The 19,865-nt window shown below is 29.0% G+C and overlaps 2 long non-coding RNA genes across 2 annotated transcripts; both read left to right on the top strand.

Moving 5' to 3' along the window:
• The first annotated feature begins 8,244 nt into the window (after nt 1-8,244).
• Nucleotides 8,245-13,538, top strand: LOC138337222 (uncharacterized). Its single transcript, XR_011210713.1, has 2 exons — nt 8,245-11,561; nt 12,124-13,538. It is a non-coding gene; the product is annotated as an uncharacterized lncRNA (long non-coding RNA).
• A 1,369-nt stretch (nt 13,539-14,907) lies between these two features.
• On the top strand, nt 14,908-19,192 carry LOC138349437 (uncharacterized). The gene is made up of 2 exons (XR_011221923.1): nt 14,908-17,286; nt 17,848-19,192. It is a non-coding gene; the product is annotated as an uncharacterized lncRNA (long non-coding RNA).
• Nucleotides 19,193-19,865: the final 673 nt, after the last annotated feature.

Genomic DNA, 19,865 nt, shown 5'->3' with positions numbered 1-19,865 from the left:
TTTTATATTCTCTAGTATTTTTATATGGTCTTCTCATATATTATCCTACTGAATTATAGTAATAAAGATTATTTTTAATTATTTTAATTCTTTCTTTTACTTCTTTATTTCAAACTCTACCTGATTTAATTCTTCACTAATTTGTTGTTGAGATTGTCTAAAAGTTTATCTAAGTGTCTTTACATACTTCATGATCATTTTTCCAATACTTTAGAGGCTTTTCTCCTATTATTTCTATTTGATCTAAAAATTTTACTATATTATCTAGATCTTGTTGATTTTTTATTTGTCCTATTTTTTGAATTCCTGTCTTAAAATTATATAACTCTGTTTTCATTTTTATTAAAACATAGTTTTTATTAACTATTTCATCTTCTTTATCTATCTCTAGTATATTCTCGTATAATGTATTACTTTCCGTTTAGTACATTCTATATTATTTTCACAATTATCACAACATTTTTCTTTATGTCTTACTTTAGTGTCAATTTTATTAGTTAAAACCTAAGTATAAGTAATATTTTTCATGAAAAGTATAACATCTTTCGTGATTAAAGTTCCTCCTTTATTGCATAGTATAAAATCTAGTCCTAACACAAAGTCTACTCTTATATCTAAATCTCTCACCCATATTTTATCCATCTTATAGGTAGGTTTATTGAATTTTGAACAAGTATTTAAAAAACTTATTTGTGCTTTATCTATGTAGTATCTATATATATTATGTGTTCCATCCATTTGCGTAGCTGCAAGTGGTTTTTCTAAAGTTTTTATTAATTCTGGAGGTACAATTTTTTTATTTAAAATACTTTTGGTACATCCTGAATCTATTAATGCTAAAGCCTCTATTTCATATTTTCCAATTTTAAGTTTTGCTAATAATTTAACAATATTTATATTTTTATCTTCATTACATATTAAAGTATTAGATTCTTCATTCATTTATTTTTGATTATCTAGTTGTAGTTCCTGTTCAATATTTTTTCCTTTTTCTAATGTTACTATTCTTTCTTCTAATTCTTTAACTTTTGCTTCTAATACTAATACTTTTAAATTTATTAGAGGTTCATTTGTATATACCTCTTTTCTTTTCTGAGTTATTACTCTTAATTGTGTTTCTATACAACTTATACATCCTTCTATAAAATATTTATTACATTTAGCTCTTTTATATTTACTTGGATACCATTTAGACCAGTTACATGGATTACTATCTAATCCTGTATCTTTTTCCAAATTATGTTCACATTCTATTATTTTCATAAAATTAATTTTTAGGTCATCTATATTTAAATTTTCTATTCCTATTTCATTAATCAATTTTTCTCCTTCTGAATTAGAAGAATCTTCTTCTTCGTTGTTCTCATCTATATCAATACTTGCTATAGAGTAGATGCTTTCATTATCTGACATATATTCATCTACATTTAATAATGCTTCATTAAATTTTTCTACTAATTGAGCATTTCTAGTCTTAGCATTATATCTTTTAGGGCAAGTATTTGCTAGATGTTCTATACTTCCACATGTAAAACATTCTAATTTATATTTATAATTTCTATCTATTCTATATTTTCTAACATGTCTATCCCTTTTCAAATATGATTTCCTTGCTAAAGATTTTCTAAGAAAATATCCTTTTTTATTATATCTCCTATTGTTTTGTGGGTTATATTTCTTATACTTTTTCTTTTTATGTTGATTTTTATCATAATTTTGGGTTGTATAAGAAATATAACCCACAAAACAATAGGAGATATAATAAAAAAGGATATTTTCTTAGAAAATCTTTAGCAAGGAAATCATATTTGAAAAGGGATAGACATGTTAGAAAATATAGAATAGATAGAAATTATAAAAATAAATTAGAATGTTTTACATGTGGAAGTATAGAACATCTAGCAAATACTTGTTCTAAAAGATACAATGCAAAGACTAGAAATGCTCAATTAGTCGAAGAATTTAACGAAACATTATTAAATATAGATGAATACATGTCAGATAATGAAAGCATTTACTCTATAGTAAGCAGTAATATAGATGAGAATAAAAAAGAAGAAGATTCTTCTAATTCAGAAGGAGAAGAATTAATTAATGAAATAGGAATAGAATATTTAAATATAGATGACCTACAAAATAATTTTATGAATATAATAGAATGTGAACATAATTTTGAAAAAGATACAGGATTAGACAACAATCCATATAATTGGTATAAATGGTATCCAAGTAAATATAAAAGAGCTAAATGTAATAAATGTTTTATTGAAGGATGTATAAGTTGTATAGAAACACAATTAGGAATAATAACTCAAAAAAGGAAAGAGGTACATACAAATGAACCTCTAATAAATTTAAAAGTATTAGTATTAGAAGCAAAAGTTAAAGAATTAGAAAAAAGAATAGTAAGATTAGAAAAAGGAAAAAATGTTGAACAAGAACTACCACTAGATAATCAAGAATTAATGAATGAAGAATCTAATACTTTAATATGTAATGAAGATAAAAATATAAATACTGTTAAAATATTAGCAAAACTTCAAATCGGAAAATATGATATAGAGACTTTAGCATTAATAGTTTTAGAATGCACCAAAAGTCTTTTAAATAAAAAAATTGTACCTCTAGTATTAATAAAAACTTTAGAAAAATCACTTGCAGCTATGCAAATGGATGGAACACATAATATATATAGATACTATATAGATAAAGCACAAGTAAGTTTTTTAAATACTTGTTCAAAATTCTATAAACCTACCTATAAGATGGATAAGATATGGGTAAGAGATCTAGATATAAGAGTATATTTTGTCTTAGGACTAGATTTCATTCTCTATAATAAAGGAGAAACTTTAATGACAAAGGACGAGATACTTTTTATGAAAAACATTACTTATACTTCTGTCTTAACTGATAAAATTAATACTAAAATAATACATAAAGAAAAATGTTGCGAGCATTGCGGAAATAACATACAATGTACTAAAACGGAATGTAATACATTATATGAGAATATACTAGAAATAGATTAAGAATATGAGATAGTCAATAAAAACTATGTTCTAATAGAAATGGAAACAAAATTATATAATTTTAAGACAGGAATTAAAAAAATAGGACAAATAAAGAACCAACAAGATCTAGATAATATAGTAAAATTTTTAGATCAAATAGAAATAATACGAGAAAAACCTTTAAAACATTGGGAGAATAATCACACAGTATGCAAGTTAGATATAATAAACCCAGAATATATAATAAAAACAGCCTCAATAGAAGCTACAAATCAAGATTTAGAAGATTTTAGAATACAAATTAAAGAACTATTTGAATTAGGAGTAATAAGAAGATCTACTTCAAAACATAGCTCCGCAGCATTTATGGTAAGGAATCATAGTTAAATAGTCAGAGGAAAAGCTAGAATGGTTATAAATTACAAAAGACTAAATGATAATACTAGAACAAACGGCTATAAATTACCAGACAAAACAGAGTTAATAAATAGAATCCATGGAAAGCAATTCTTAGTAAATTTGATTGTAAGTCAGGATACTGGCAGATAAAAATGCATCCAGATAGTATAGAATGGACAACTTTTACCTGTCCTGAAAGACATTTTGAATGGTTAGTTATGCCATTTGGGTTAAAAACCGCACCTCCAATTTTTCAAAGAAAAATGGATCAAATATTTGAGGAATATAAAAAATTTGTTTTAGTATATGTAGATGATATTTTAGTATTTAGTAAAGATATAAAAGAATACTTAGGACATTTACAAACATTTTTAGGTTATTTATTAGTAATGGAATAATAATTAGTAAAAAGAAAATAGAATTATGTAAAAACTATATTGACTTTTTAGGAATTACTTTAGGAGAAGGAAAAGTTAAACTACAACCTCATATAGCTAAAAGAGCTCTAGACATGCCAGATAAATTAAATAATTTAAAAGATTTACAAAAATTCCAAGGAATAATTAATTATGCAAGACCATTTATTAAGGATTTAGGAAAAGTAGCAGGACCATTATACTCTAAAACAGGAACTAAGGGAGAAAGAAATTTTAATATTGAAGACATAAAATTAGTACAAAAAATAAAAGAAAAAATAAAAAATATTCCCGATCTTAATATGCCATTAGAATCAGACTATTTAATAATAGAGACAGATGGAGTTTTGATGGATGGAGTGCAGTATTAAAATCAAGACCACATAAATACAGTTCTAAACAAGAAGAAAAATTATGTGCTTACCAAAGTAGAAAATTCAAAGAAAAGGGTAATAAAGCTAGTATAGATGTTGAAATTTTAGTTGTAATATATGGTTTTAATAGTTTTAGGATTTACATTCTAAATAAACCAGAAATATTAATAAGAACAGATTGTGAAGATATAGTAAAATTTCATCAGAAAATTAATGATAAAACTAGTAGTAGAAGACGATGGCTAAATTTTTTAGATATGAATTTATCATTCTATAATTTTTTAGCATATCAACGGAAATGATAATAGTATTGCTATTCAACTAAGTAGATTATTGATCAAAGTTTAAATTCTAAATTTTACAGAATGAGACCATCCCTCCAAGACAAGGGCAAAGGAGTTCAAACTCCATCCCTTGATCGTTCAGACTTATATAAACAGACAGTATTATCTAACCTACATTTCAGACCATTAACTAAAATGGATGATAATAGGATAGAAAGACTACAATTTGGACAACATAATTTAATAGCATATGAATCATCTAATTGAACTTTTAGACATCTGCCTATATATCAGCTAGACAAACAACAGAAATGTTTAACAGATAATATTTGGGTAGCTCATAACAAAAAAGACACTAAATATATAATTGCAGTATTAAATGCCTTGGGATATTACTTTTCTACTAAAAATAAAGAAAATAAGTTTAAATATTATGTTGTCATACATGGTAAGATAAATGGAATTTTTCAAACTTGGATAGAAGTTTTAGAATCTATTAAATGAGTTTCTAAACAACTTTTTAAAGGATTTAATGATTTTCCGGAAGAATTAGATTATGCTAGGGGAGTTTTAGGTCCAAACTATTATATCTCTCCCTCTCTTAAACAGAATCTAGACAAAATTTCTCAACACAATATTCAAAAAGACACAGACAAAATTATATTTTGTGATCATTGTTCTTCAATGACAGAAGTCTTTAAAAGATTAAATTAAAAAAAATGATGTTTTATTACAAGAAAATTTCCAGCTCAAAGAAAGAATTGCAAAAATGGAGAATGATTTGAAGACTAAAAACACTCAAACCAACATACATGGTTCTCCATCCCCAAGAAAAATGGATGAGATGGGTGAACATTCCCCTCTGAATGTAAATAAATCCACTGTATCGGATAAAGATATAGCTAGTCCGGTTCAAACGGTAGCCGTTAAAGACTTCTCAAACCCGTTAATGGCTGTCACTTTGCCAAAAAGTGAAAAAAAATGAAGGTTCATCCTCTAGAAGACGGTTACCTCTCTCATTTACCCAGAATCTTAGACAAAAAATCAAAAAATCTCAAAAAAAAATAAAGACCTAGAATCTCTTATAACTCAAACTATAGAAAAATTACTTAAAAAATAAAAAGAAAAAGATAAACATATAAACTCAATCCCAATACAAAGTCCAAGACAATATTCAGTTCCAAGTCCAAATAATTCAGATGATTTTTCAGACACAATACAATTTGCTCAAGACCCAAACGATGATGACTTTGGTATGAGTTTTGATTCAATTGCATTACATAACTTAGACACAAAATATAATATATATATATATATATATATATATATATATATATATATATATATATATATATGAGTTTTAATACCACCCCATCAAAACTCCATTTGTCTCTATTATTAAATAGTCTGATTCTAATGGCATATTAAGATCTGGAATATTTTTATTTTTTCTTTTACTTTTTGTACTAATTTTATGTCTTCAATGTTAAAATTTCTTTGTCCCTTAGTTCATGTCTTAGAATATAATGGTCCTGCTACTTTTCCTAAATCCTTAATAAATGGTCTTGCATAATTAATTATTCCTAGGAATTTTTGTAAATCTTTTAAATTATTTAATTTATCTGGCATGTCTAGAGATTTTTTAGCTATATTAGGTTGTAGTTTAACTTTTCCTTCTCCTAAAGTAATTCCTAAAAAGTCTATATAGTTTTTACATAATTCTATTATTATTCCATTACTAATAAATAACCTAAAAAATGTTTGTAAATGTCCTAAGTATTTTTTTATATCTTTACTAAATACTAAAATATCATCTACATATACTAAAATAATTTTTTTATATTCCTCAAATATTTGATCCTTTTTTTTTTGAAAATTGGAGGTGCGGTTTTTAACCCAAATGGCATAACTAACCATTCAAAATGTCCTTCAGGACAGGTAAAAGTTGTCCATTCTATACTATTTGGATGCATTTTTATCTGCCAGTATCCTGACTTGCAATCAAATTTACTAAGAATTGCTTTTCCTTGGATTCTATTTATTAAATCTGTTTTGTCTGGTAATTTATAGCCGTCTGTTCTAGTATTATCATTTAGTCTTTTGTAATTTATACTCATTCTAGCTTTTCCTCTAACTATTTAACTATGATTTCTTACCATAAATGTTGCGGATCTATGTTTTGAAGTAGATGTTCTTATTACTCCTAATTCTAATAGTTCTTTAATTTATATTCTAAAATCTTCTAAATCTTTATTTGTAGCTTCTATTGAGGCTGTTTTTATTATATATTCTGGGTTTATTATATCTAACTTGCATACTATATGATTATTCTCCCAATGTTTTAAAGGTTTTTCTCCTATTATTTCTATATGATCTAAAATGTTTACTATATTATCTAGATCTTGTTGGTTCTTTATTTGTCCTATTTTTTGAATTCCTGTCTTAAAATTATATAATTTTGTTTCCATTTCTATTAGAACATAGTTTTTATTTACTATCTTATATTCTTTATCTATTTCTAGTATATTCTCATATAATGTATTACATTCCGTTTTAGTACATTGTATGTTATTTTCGCAATTCTCACAACATTTTTCTTTATGCCTTATTTTAGTATTAATTTTATCAGTTAAGACAGAAGTATAAGTAATGTTTTTCATAAAAAGTATCACGTCCTTTGTCGTTAAAGTTCCTCCTTTATTATAGAGTATGAAATATAGTCCTAAGACAAAATCTACTCTTATATTTAGATCTCTTACCCATATTTTATCCATCTTATAGGTAGATTTATAGAATTTTGAACAAGTATTTAAAAAACTTACTTGTGCTTTATCTATATAGTATCTATTTATATTATGTGTTCCATCCATTTGCATAGCTGCAAGTGGTTTTTCTAAAGTTTTTATTAATTCTAAAGGTACAATTTTTTTAAAAAAAATACTTTTGGTGCATCTTAAATCTATTAATGCTAAAGTCTCTATTTCATATTTTTCTATTTGAAGTTTTGCTAATATTTTAACAATATTTATATTTTTATCTTCATTACATATTAAAGTATTAGATTCTTCATTCATTAATTCTTGATTATGTAGTGGTAGTTCTTGTTCAATATTTTTTTTTCTAATCTTACTGTTCTTTCTTCTAATTCTTTAACTTTTGCTTCTAATACTAATATTTTTAAATTTATTAGAGGTTCATTTGTATCTACCTCTTTCCTTTTTTGAGTTATTATTCCTAATTGTGTTTCTATACAACTTATACATCCTTCTATAAAACATTTATTACATTTAACTCTTTTATATTTACTTGGATACCATTTACACCAATTACATGGATTGCTGTATAATCCTGTATCTTTTTCAAAATTATGTTAACATTCTATTATATTCATAAATTTTATTTATAGGTCATCTATATTTAAATATTCTATTCTTATTTCATTAATTAATTCTTCTCCTTCTGTATTAGAAGAATCTTCTTCTTTGTTATTCTCATCTATATCAATGCTTACTATAGAGTAAATGCTTTCGTTATCTGACATGTAATCATCTACATTTAATAATGCTCCGTTCTTCTACTGATTGAGCATTTCTAGTCTTTGCATTATATCTTTTAGGACATGTATTTGCTAGATGTTCTATACTTCCACATGTAAAACATTTTAACTTATTTGTATAATTTCTATTTGTTGAATATTTTCTAACATGTCTTACCCTATTTAAATATGGTTTCCTTGCTGAAGATTTTCTAAGAAAATATCTTTTTTTTATTATATATCTTATTGTTTTGTGGGTTATATTTTTTCTACTTTTTCTTTTTATATTAATTTTTATCATAATTTTGGATTGTATATATTATATCTTTACAAAAATTCATTTCATTTTGCTTTAATTGTTTTTGTATTTGTAGGTGCGTGCACTTTTCCTGCAGTATTTCTATTATATATTGTATCCTATGTCCTATTGACCATTTAGCCTGAGGATTTTGTAATACTCCTTCTCGTTTACTCCATTTGTCTTCTATTTCTCTTCCTAAAGCTCCTGACAATTTATTAAATAACTTTTTTTCTAGATCTTGATCCAAACCATTACCACTAATTGTATAGTAGTAGAAATAATTATTTAAGAATTTCTTTATATAGTACCAATTACTTATACTCAACTGTTCTTATTTTATTACAGCATTTCCTTGTAGTGTTACTAATCCACTATTAGGGTCTTCTCCTGTTATTAGTGTATGAATTTTATTTGTAAAGTTATATGAATTTGGTCCTAATGATACCAAATATTGAAACTCCTGTGGGAATTCTACCTTATAGGCTTCCCATAATGCTTTAGTGGATTCTCCTAAAAAGGTTTCTAAATACTTATACATAGTTTCTGCATCTGTTTCAGTATAATTTTTTATGAAATCTTCTACAACAATTCCTTTCCATAAATCTATTACTGAATTCCATCTTTGTGGATTATGTGCTACTATATTTAATATTTTTCCTTTACTTCCTCCTTCCTGTAGTATTATTTGTTCTTCTATAGGCATTCTTTTTCCTATTGGTTTTAGATTTGCTGGGGGAACATCACCCTGTCTATACACTCTTCTACGTGGTATATTTTCAGTACTATTGTCTGCAATATATCCTTGTTCTGTTGTTCTTTGGAATGAGCTACTTGAGCTTGCTGACTCCATTAATTCTTTTTGTCTAATTATAGATTCTAACTCAGTTGTCTCGCTATCACTTTCTTGTATTTATTTTAGTATGGCTAATTATAGATTCTAACTCAGTTGTCTCGCTATTACTTTCTTTTATTTCTTTTATTATATTATTAGTTTTTTCTAATTTTTCTTGTAATATTTTTTTCTAATCTATAGCCTCTATTATCTGTCTTGAATTCACATATTTTAAAATGAGATGTTAACTTTCTAAGTCTAAATTTCTTAGTTTACATCCTTTACATTTAAACAGTTTATTTATGTTGCTGTAACTTATCTCTTTTGCTTTTTCTATTACTAGGTCTACTGCAAATTCTTCTTCTAATATTACTTCAATGTTCATTCCTTCTAATGGTACTTCCTCCACGACGCTTTCTTCTTCTATATCTCTCTGAGTTACATAGTTATTATCTGTAAATATAATCGAGAGCTCACCCTTAGAATTTATGTACATTAGATGAGCATCAGGAATTAAACTTTCTCTTTTTCTTAAAATCATCTAATTTCCAATCTAATCCCGCGTATTCTTCAGGATTTATCTTTATAGGTTTTACTAGTTTTATTCCTTTATTTCCCATTACTTCTACAACATCTTTTATTTTTAATTAAAATCTAGTATAACTGTTGTCTGTTATTTTTTTTCGAAAATCCTATGCACATTAGTAGGTTTTTTCCATATTGCATTTCTTCATATCCTTTAGTTTGTAATCCTATTTTAATATGTTTTCCAAATTCTTTTAAATTCATCATGAAATCTGGACTTATATAAAATATTCCTCCATTATTTGTCATATCTACCTCAATTAATCCAATAATTGATTTTCCGGAAAAGCGTCTAAAATACTCTCAAAGTATTGAAAATGGTACAAAATTACCCTCCATCCACCTATTGGATCCAAAATACCCTTCCCACCCACCTATTGGGTCCAAAATACCCTTGTCATCCACCTTTTGGTTCAAAATTGACCACTTATTTAACGATTTTATATTTAAACTATTTAAATATTTTTTTAAAATACGTGGCGCTCAACTGTTTGTTATAATTTAACTTATTAGTATAATTTATAACTCAATCTACTACCCATCCATTACTAATTAAACCCTCAAAATTAATAAATCACTCAGATTATTAATACAACAATAGAAAAGCTACTGCCAATTGAGTGTTTTTTAAAATTTGAGACGAAAATATCTATAGAAGTTAATTATCATACATTCAAGTGTCTAAATAAAAATTACCAATAAACTTAAAAGTCTGACTATGTTCATCTTAATTATTCTTACGTCCCAATTATGTGATGTTACTTCATAGGTAAGTTTTTTTTCAAAATAATATATTAAAAGTTTTAAAACAAATCACAAATATTAATAAAATTATATTTTAAAAAAGTGCATGAATTAATTCGGGATGTATTACTTCTCTACCTTTAATCATAAATTTCTAATTCAATCTTGAAAGAGAATCAAATTGAAAGTGTCCTCCTAAATAAGCGGCTCAACATAAATTTAATTAGGGCTTCGATTCGGACTCGAATAATTTTGGATGTCATTTTCATTAATCTATAATTTTATCATGTTTTAGTAGTGTTTATGACGATTTTGATATTATAGTTGGATTATTAATTGGGTGGAGTTTAGTTAGTAATGGGTGGGTAGTGGGTTGGTTTATAAATAATACAAATAAATTAAATTATAACCAATAGTTGAACATCAAGTATATTAAAAATATTAAAATAGTTTAAATTTAAAACCATTAAATAAGTGGTCAATTTTTAACTCAAAGGTGGATGACAAGGGTATTTTGGAGCCAATAGGTGGATGAAAAGGGCATTTCGGAGCCAATAGGTGGATGAAGGGTAATTTTGTACCATTTTCAATACTTCAAGGGTATTTTAGACCCTTTTCCGTTGATTTTTTTAGGTCTGACCATTTGTCATCACATATTACAATTAATATCTTTGTTCCTAAATTTTTTTGTAACGACCCTCTTAGTCGTTTTAGAAATTTCAACCATTATTTTCATATTAACCTTTTTAGTAAATTTTATAATTAACTTATATGACTTATAAGAATGAGTGACATGATTTTTAGATTTAATAAAATATTATATTGTTGCTAATAATAATGGGAAAAAAAAAGAAAAAAAAAGAAAAAGAAAATTAATTAAATAAATAAATAAAATAAAATAAAAAGAAAAGGGGCAAAGTGCCCTAACCTTTTAAAGCCTCTGACGGCTTATATGAGGATTGGAAAAAGAACGATTGGAAAAAGAAAAAAAAACGCAGAGAAGAAAAGAAAAGAAAGGGAGGAAAAGTAAAGGGAAAAGGAGGAGAAAAATCAATATTTTCATCTCAAGGCGTCAAGGTAATTATTTTCATCCTTTCTATTAAGTTTTCATGTAATTAGAAGTAGATTTTTTAGATTAAAACGTGTATAATTTTACACTAATATGTGAAACTAATTTTTAATTTTGTGTACATGTATGCATATGTTACTTAGCATAAATTTCACCTTAGTCATTAAGTAATTATGACCAATTGTTGATGATCATGAAACAATTATTGGGAAGGGAGGTAAATAGACATGCAAGAAGCCTTCCGTATAAAAATATTTCATGAAATATCTTTATTTTGGTGTTCAAATATGGATAATACAAATTGGGATCAATTTGAGATCTTTTTAATAGTTTTCATACTATCATTTAAGTTTTGATATAATAATATATATAATTAAGTATTAGGTATATGGTATTAAGTGAATGTCTTAAGATTTATGATATTGAAAAGAAATAAAAAAATTTAATCCTAATCTTGAAACTTAAGAACTTAATTATAAATTTGCGTGAGTTTTTTTTGGTTTAGTCTAGACACGTGCAATATGTGTGTTGTTAACTTCGAAACCTTATAGTGTTTAATTATTTGAATAGACTAGATTTTATTTGGAAGTGCAACAAAGGAGGAAGGCTAAAGTCCCGAAGTGATTGTTCGATAAATTGAGGCAAGTGGATTTCTAAACTCTTGTTAAGTGTATGAAATGCGTATATGTCCTTGTGATATATGTTTGGAAGTAACGGGATTGATGATGGGTTGAAGAATGGGATAACAAAAAGCAATATGATTAATTGTTTATGTGTGTTGTGTTGAGAAAGGGTTGAAGTCTTGTTGAATCATTATTGATGTAACTTCATGTTTGTGTGGTTGTGAACTGTGCGATGTTATGAAAATAATCATCTCCTCATTTTTTTTGTGTGAACTTGTCATCTGCATTATTCTGAGACATTGGTTGTGACAAGTGTTATGTGCATTGAGAAAGAATGGGTACTTAAGAGGATGTACCATTTCGAGGGACGTATCGCGCGCCGCGATGGATACTATATTTCGAGGGACGTATCGCGCGCCGCGATGGATACTATATTTCGAGTGACGTATCGCGCGCCGCGATGGTTACTGTTATCGAGGGTCGTGTCGTGCGCCGCGACAGATGCATGGACAGATATGTCCCCCATGGGTCCCGGACTGAGAGACAGCGGGTGTGTATCACTAGGTCATACATGCATCATTATACTTGACATTGCATTCCATTACATTGCACATACTTATCATTAGTGTACTTGATATTGTGTTTTACTGATCTAGTGATTGACTTTTTGCGGAACTTGTGATTGTTGAATACTGAGCTTGTTATTGAGGATATATAATTTGTTGAAGTGTTGTTGTTGAGGATATGTAATTTGTTGAAGTGTGTTATTGAGGATATGTAAATTTTTGGAAGTGTTTCTATTGAGGATATCTAATTTGTTTAAGTGTTGATGTTGAGGATATATAATTTGTTAAAGTGTTGTTGTGGAGGATATGTAATTTGTTAAAGTGTTGTTGTGGAGGATATGTAATTTGTCTAAATGTTTTTGTTGAGTTACGTTCTATGTAAACTGTGAGCTGTTAGGTTGGGCTGATGTTTATGCAGGTTGGAGTTGTGGAGGTTCGGTTAGGGGTGGTAAGAGTACCCGTATTTCATCCCCTTACCTTGTGTTTAGAGGTTTACTTGCTGAGTACCGTGTGGTTTGGTACTCACCCCTTGCTTCTACAAATTTTTGTAGGTTACTAGCCCGGACTTTTATGATATATTCTCTTCTTTTCCGAGGCTTCCTAGAGATTTTGTGAGGTAGTTGTTGGTCATCTCAACATCCCTCCTTACTCTTGTTTATGATTTTGTTCTACTCTAGAAACAAGTTCATTTGAGACTTATATTTTCTTTTGATCCGATTGTAATACATTAGAGGCTTGTACACGTGACAACCAGGTTTTGGGGTATAATGTAAGTTGATAGTAAATTTTCCGCATTTTAATTGTAATAGTTGAGTTTTAGGCTTACTTGTCTTGGTGGGATAAGACGAGTGTCATCACGCCCATTTTTGGGTCGTGACAAAATGGTATCAGAGCCCCAGGTTCATAGGTCTCACGTGTGTACAAGTCGAGTCTAAATAGAGTCTTGATGATCGGTACAGAGACGTCTGTACCAATTTTCGAGAGGCTGTAGTGACTTTTAGGAAATATCTTCACTTCTTGGATCTCTATTGTGCGTACTTGGTCCCATTTTGATTCTTATCGCTTCACTCCATTCGCTCTCATTTATGTGATGACTCGTGCGTAGTTCCTTTTGTGAATCACTGGCATGTCGTGTATTGATTTGATGTTAGATCTGGTATTAAGGTGAAAATGATATACTTATGAAACGAATGCGTGATCATATTTGAAAGAGTTGAGTAAGGTTAGTTATCATTGTAAAATAATAATAATAATAAATAAAGTACTTATCTGGTATAAGCAAAATATGGAGTGGTTCAACAATTCAAAGTTAAATGTTTGAAGAATTGACTAGATAATAAATAGTGTAATACAATTGATATAGTTGTCATACCTATAATGGGTTGCTTAGCAAATGATGTTGAGCCAATTCAGGTCAGAATCCCTTCTGTGGTTTCACAGATTGAGTATATTACCAAAGAAGGTCATGATACGACTATTACAATGGTACTGATGGGTACTTGGTTAGAATTATGGAGTGTGTTACTTTTGATATTGACCTTGCTTACGAAAGAATACTTATAGATTGAGTTAAATACAAAACTAATCTGGTAATATTTTACAGCTATTTGGTGGATAAATTTTGTGATCTATTTGGAAATGATCTTCTCAATAGATATGATATGTTCTAGTGGTGGATGTAATAAATTTTCACAATGTGTTACTAGTGGTACATGAAAACGGAAATGTTGATTGTTAAGTGCAAATACTAACTACTTTAGGAGTTATCTATTGTATTACATGCTCATATGATAAGATTTGGTGTTGAATTCATATTCGAGATACCAACTAGCTTGTTAGTACGAGTGGATGTGTTAAGCATTATCTATAAGGAAGCTTTTAGTAGTGGATCTTTGGTATGATATTGAATAAAACTTGAGAAAGGAGTGTACGGACGTTCAACTCGAGTTTGATGATTAGTTCTTTTGTGGTTTTGAGTTGGTAAGGAGTATGATAAGATTTTTAAAAAAAAAGATATGGTAGGGTCAATGAAGAGGCGATCAATGATAAGCTAAAATATGTTAAGTATTTTTTTTTGGTATGAGCTAATGTTGTAAGATAATGGGATTGTGTTACATGGTTGGGATCAAAATTTCAAGTTTACATGGTGAGTTTAGATTTGTGATAGTGTATCTTGTCATGGTATGAATTGGTAAGGCAAGAAATGATTGATCACATTGAGTATGAAGCATTTAAAGGATTTAAAAATAATTTGAGTAGTAAATTTGGTTACTCTTGATTGTTATACCTAAATGGGATTTCATGTAATGTTTTTATTTCAAGGATAAAATTGGTAAGCAAGTCAGCGAAGAGAAAAAGAGCTTGGTGTATTGAAGAGTTCAAGGTATTTTAAAATTTGCGTCATCGAAAGAATTTAGAAGATGTGAAGGAATAAGAATACGCTTGGTTCTAAGTTAAAGGGTCTATGAATGGACAAATATAGTTCTAATATGACTATGATTGTGAATCAATTTGTTATAGGCTTACTAGGAATTTATCAGCAATTTTTTTTTTGAAGATTGAGTGTTGATTTGGGTAAAACACGTGAGATGTGTAAGAGTATGTGTTGTTATGTGGAGCTAAACGGTTCAGATTTTGTTAAGTGACTTATGGATACGCAATAGTATGAACCAACAGTTATACAAGGTTAATGAGAATTTTGAGGGGATTAAAACTAATTTATTGATGGGACAATATTAGATTGGTATGATGTGTTACATAGGCAATTGATAGTGAGTAGAGATGATGAGCTAGCTTATAGTATCTAAATTATTCGAGTGATCAAGAATATTTCTTTGAGTTTTGGCATGAGTGCATGATGGTTGAAAAATGACATGTAAAAGTTTGTGTGACGTTGACATTGGTGTGATTAAGTTATTGTACCTCGATGGAAAAGTACTTAGATTTGAAATTAGTGCTATCAATCTTAGTTGTGACTCATATCTTGTCATGTAATGCTTATATAGAAGGAAAAAAAGGGGGCATATTTTGGAATTTTTAAAGTATACAACGTGTTTGCTAAAAAGACTTTGATTCTAGTGACAGTTTGAGTGAGGTAAATGGTTGGTGTAGTTATGATGTTTTTTTTGTATTAAGAGGGTTAGCTTCAATGGAGTATTGAGAGAAGTACTTGGAGTTTGATGAATCGAGTATTTGTTATAAAGTGATGGACGATCAGACTGGTTGATTGTGGGTGGTTAAACATCGAGAGATGGAAAAAGATGAATGGAATTCTATTTATATGGGCCCTATGGAAGGAATAGCTTGTTTTATTCGACCATGTTTCTGTGTATTCTTATGTAATCGCCTTCTTCGTGTTGAGCACTATTAAAGTATGATTTCCTACTTATATTACGCGTGTTTCCACATCTATTGGTGAATTCTTAGTGGTGGATCGGATGAAACGATCCTTTTATGTCCCTTGATATGATGAGATCCTTGGGCAGAATTGATCATTTCAGCTATGATAGGTTTGGTTTTGTTTGGAAGTTGGAGTATATAAGTAGTTCTACACGCACAACCTTGCTTATAAGAACTTATATAAGAGCTATGAAGAGTTACTAAAAGTATTGTTAGATGTTCTACATTTTGAAGTGTATTGTTTGTTGGGTGTTTACATGATCATTTCCTTCGTTGGGTTAGATAAGTCTGATTCTCTCTTGGAGAGTATCCAATTTCTAAAGATCAGATTTTTATAACTTAAGCTTGTAAAAAGATTGTGTTGTGAAAAGGGAATCGTGATAAGAGGTGTGATGGTTTGTGCACTATGAGTATGTGATGATTGGTTCAAGTTCACTCTGATTGTAGCTAGTACTAATAGAATGTTATCTTTGCTATGTGAGAAAATATTTGTAATGATTGTTGAGTTATAGTCCAAGGGGTTTAAATTTAGATTAGGATCATGGTTTAGTATGTGGCTTGACAATCACTTATGATATGTAGATTTGTCAAATTCTCCATAGTTCAGTTCTTGGTAGTTGATCTTGATAGAATGGTGTTAAAAATAAGCTTTCATGGAGATATGAACAACAACTCTGGAAGATCATACATTAGATTTTTATACGTTAATAATTCTTCCTTCTCCTATTTTATGTTCGAGGATGAACATGATTTTTAGTAGTGGATAATGTAACGACCCTCTTAGTCGTTTTAGAAATTTCAACCATTATTTTCATATTAACCTTTTTAGTAAATTTTATAATTAATTTATATGACTTATAAGAATGAGTGACATGATTTTTAGATTTAATAAAATATTATTTTGTTGCTAATAATAATGGGAAAAAAAAGAAAAAGAAAATTAATTAAATAAATAAATAAAATAAAATAAAAAGAAAAGGGGCAAAGTGCCCTAACCTTTTAAAGCCTCTGACGGCTTATATGAGGATTGGAAAAAGAACGATTGGAAAAAGAAAAAAAAACGCAGAGAAGAAAAGAAAAGAAAGGGAGGAAAAGTAAAGGGAAAAGGAGGAGAAAAATCAATATTTTCATCTCAAGGCGTCAAGGTAATTATTTTCATGCTTTCTATTAAGTTTTCATGTAATTAGAAGAGATTTTTTAGATTAAAACGTGTATAATTTTACACTAATATGTGAAACTAATTTTTAATTTTGTGTACATGTATGCATATGTTACTTAGCATAAATTTCACCTTAGTCATTAAGTAATTATGACCAATTGTTGATGATCATGAAACAATTATTGGGAAGGGAGGTAAATAGACATGCAAGAAGCCTTCCGTATAAAAGTATTTCATGAAATATCTTTATTTTGGTGTTCAAATATGGATGATATAAATTGGGATCAATTTGAGATCTTTTTAATAGTTTTCATACTATCATTTAAGTTTTGATATATTAATATATATAATTAAGTATTAGGTATATGGTATTAAGTGAATGTCTTAAGATTTATGATATTGAAAAGAAATAAAAAAATTTAATCCTAATCTTGAAACTTAAGAACTTAATTATAAATTTGCGTGAGTTTTTTTTGGTTTAGTCTAGACACGTGCAATATGTGTGTTGTTAACTTCGAAACCTTATAGTGTTTAATTATTTGAATAGACTAGATTTTATTTGGAAGTGCAACAAAGGAGGAAGGCTAAAGTCCCGAAGTGATTGTTCGATAAATTGAGGCAAGTGGATTTCTAAACTCTTGTTAAGTGTATGAAATGTGTGTATGTCCTTGTGATATATGTTTGGAAGTAATGGGATTTGTGATGGGTTGAAGAATGGGATAACAAAAAGCAATGTGATTAATTGTTTATGTGTGTTGTGTTGAGAAAGGGTTGAAGTCTTGTTGAATCATTATTGATGTAACTTCATGTTTGTGTGGTTGTGAACTGTGCGATGTTATGAAAATAATCATCTCCTCATTTTTTTTGTGTGAACTTGTCATCTGCATTATTCTGAGACATTGGTTGTGACAAGTGTTATGTGCATTGAGAAAGAATGGGTACTTAAGAGGATGTACCATTTCGAGGGACGTATCGCGCGCCGTGATGGATACTATATTTCGAGGGACGTATCGCGCGCCGCGATGGTTACTATTATCAAGGGTCGTGTCGTGCGCCGCGACAGATGCATGGACAGATATGTCCCCCATGGGTCCCGGACTGAGAGACAACGGGTGTGTATCACTAGGTCAGACATGCATCATTATACTTGACATTGCATTCCATTACATTGCACATACTTATCATTAGTGAACTTGGTATTGTGTTTTACTGATCTAGTGATTGACTTTTTGCGGAACTTGTGATTGTTGAATACTGAGCTTGTTATTGAGGATATATAATTTGTTGAAGTGTTGTTGTTGAGGATATGTAATTTGTTGAAGTGTGTTATTGAGGATATGTAAATTTTTGGAAGTGTTGCTATTGAGGATATCTAATTTGTTTAAGTGTTGATGTTGAGGATATATAATTTGTTAATGTGTTGTTGTGGAGGATATGTAATTTGTCTAAATGTTTTTGTTGAGTTACGTTCTATGTAAACTGTGAGCTGTTAGGTTGGGCTGATGTTTATGCAGGTTGGAGTTGTGGAGGTTCGGTTAGGGGTGGTAGGAGTACCCATATTTCATCCCCTTAGCTTGTGTTTAGAGGTTTACTTGCTGAGTACCGTGTGGTTTGGTACTCACCCCTTGCTTCTACAAATTTTTGTAGGTTACTAGCCCGGACTTTTATGATATATTCTCTTCTTTTCCGAGGCTTCCTGGAGATTTTGTGAGGTAGTTGTTGGTCATCTCAACATCCCTCCTTACTCTTGTTTATGATTTTGTTCTACTCTAGACACAAGTTCATTTGAGACTTATATTTTCTTTTGATCCGATTGTAATACTTTAGAGGCTTGTACACGTGACAACCAGGTTTTGGGGTATAATGTAAGTTGATAGTAAATTTTCCGCATTTTTATTGTAATAGTTGAGTTTTAGGCTTACTTGTCTTGGTGGGATAAGACGAGTGCCATCACGCCCATTTTTGGATCGTGACAATTAGTTAACCCCATTACACCTATTATTATTAATCCCATATGCATTAAAGTCTTTTCTTACATTATTTAGTTCTATTAGGGATTTTGGATTTATAAGATTTAGGGTTTAGGGTTTAGGGTTTGGATTGCCTTGTTTTTTACTTTTCCTATTATAGTGATTGCAGTGACTTTGAAAAGATGAGGAAGGATATCAGCCAGGGGTAGACTTGCTAAGGTAAGAGAAGACGTTCTAAAATCAAACAATGATGGAAAACTGACCACAATGTTGTCTTAATAAGATGAAGAAACCTATAAATGAATTCTCAAAAGATAGTATCTTAGGCCATGGTGGTTTCAAAGAAGTTTATAAAGGCAAGCTTCAGAATGGAACAATTGTAGCAGTAAAGTTAGCCAAAGAGGGAAATATCAAGAGCACTTAACAAGCTCCATGAAGTAGAGATACTTCCTTAAGTCAATCACAATTCCTGGTCATGCTTTTTGGGTGATGCATAGTTGAACAAACTTAAATAACTTACGAATACATTTTCAACGGACCTCTATGATCATCTTCGTGGCAAGTACTCCACCTTTCTTGAGTAGTTAAAAAGGTT

This window comes from Solanum lycopersicum, chromosome 7 (assembly GCF_036512215.1).
Source record: "Solanum lycopersicum chromosome 7, SLM_r2.1".
NCBI lineage: Eukaryota > Viridiplantae > Streptophyta > Magnoliopsida > Solanales > Solanaceae > Solanum > Solanum lycopersicum.
The sequence above is the reverse complement of the archived record's forward strand: the minus strand, read 5'-3'. Positions and strand labels throughout refer to the sequence as shown.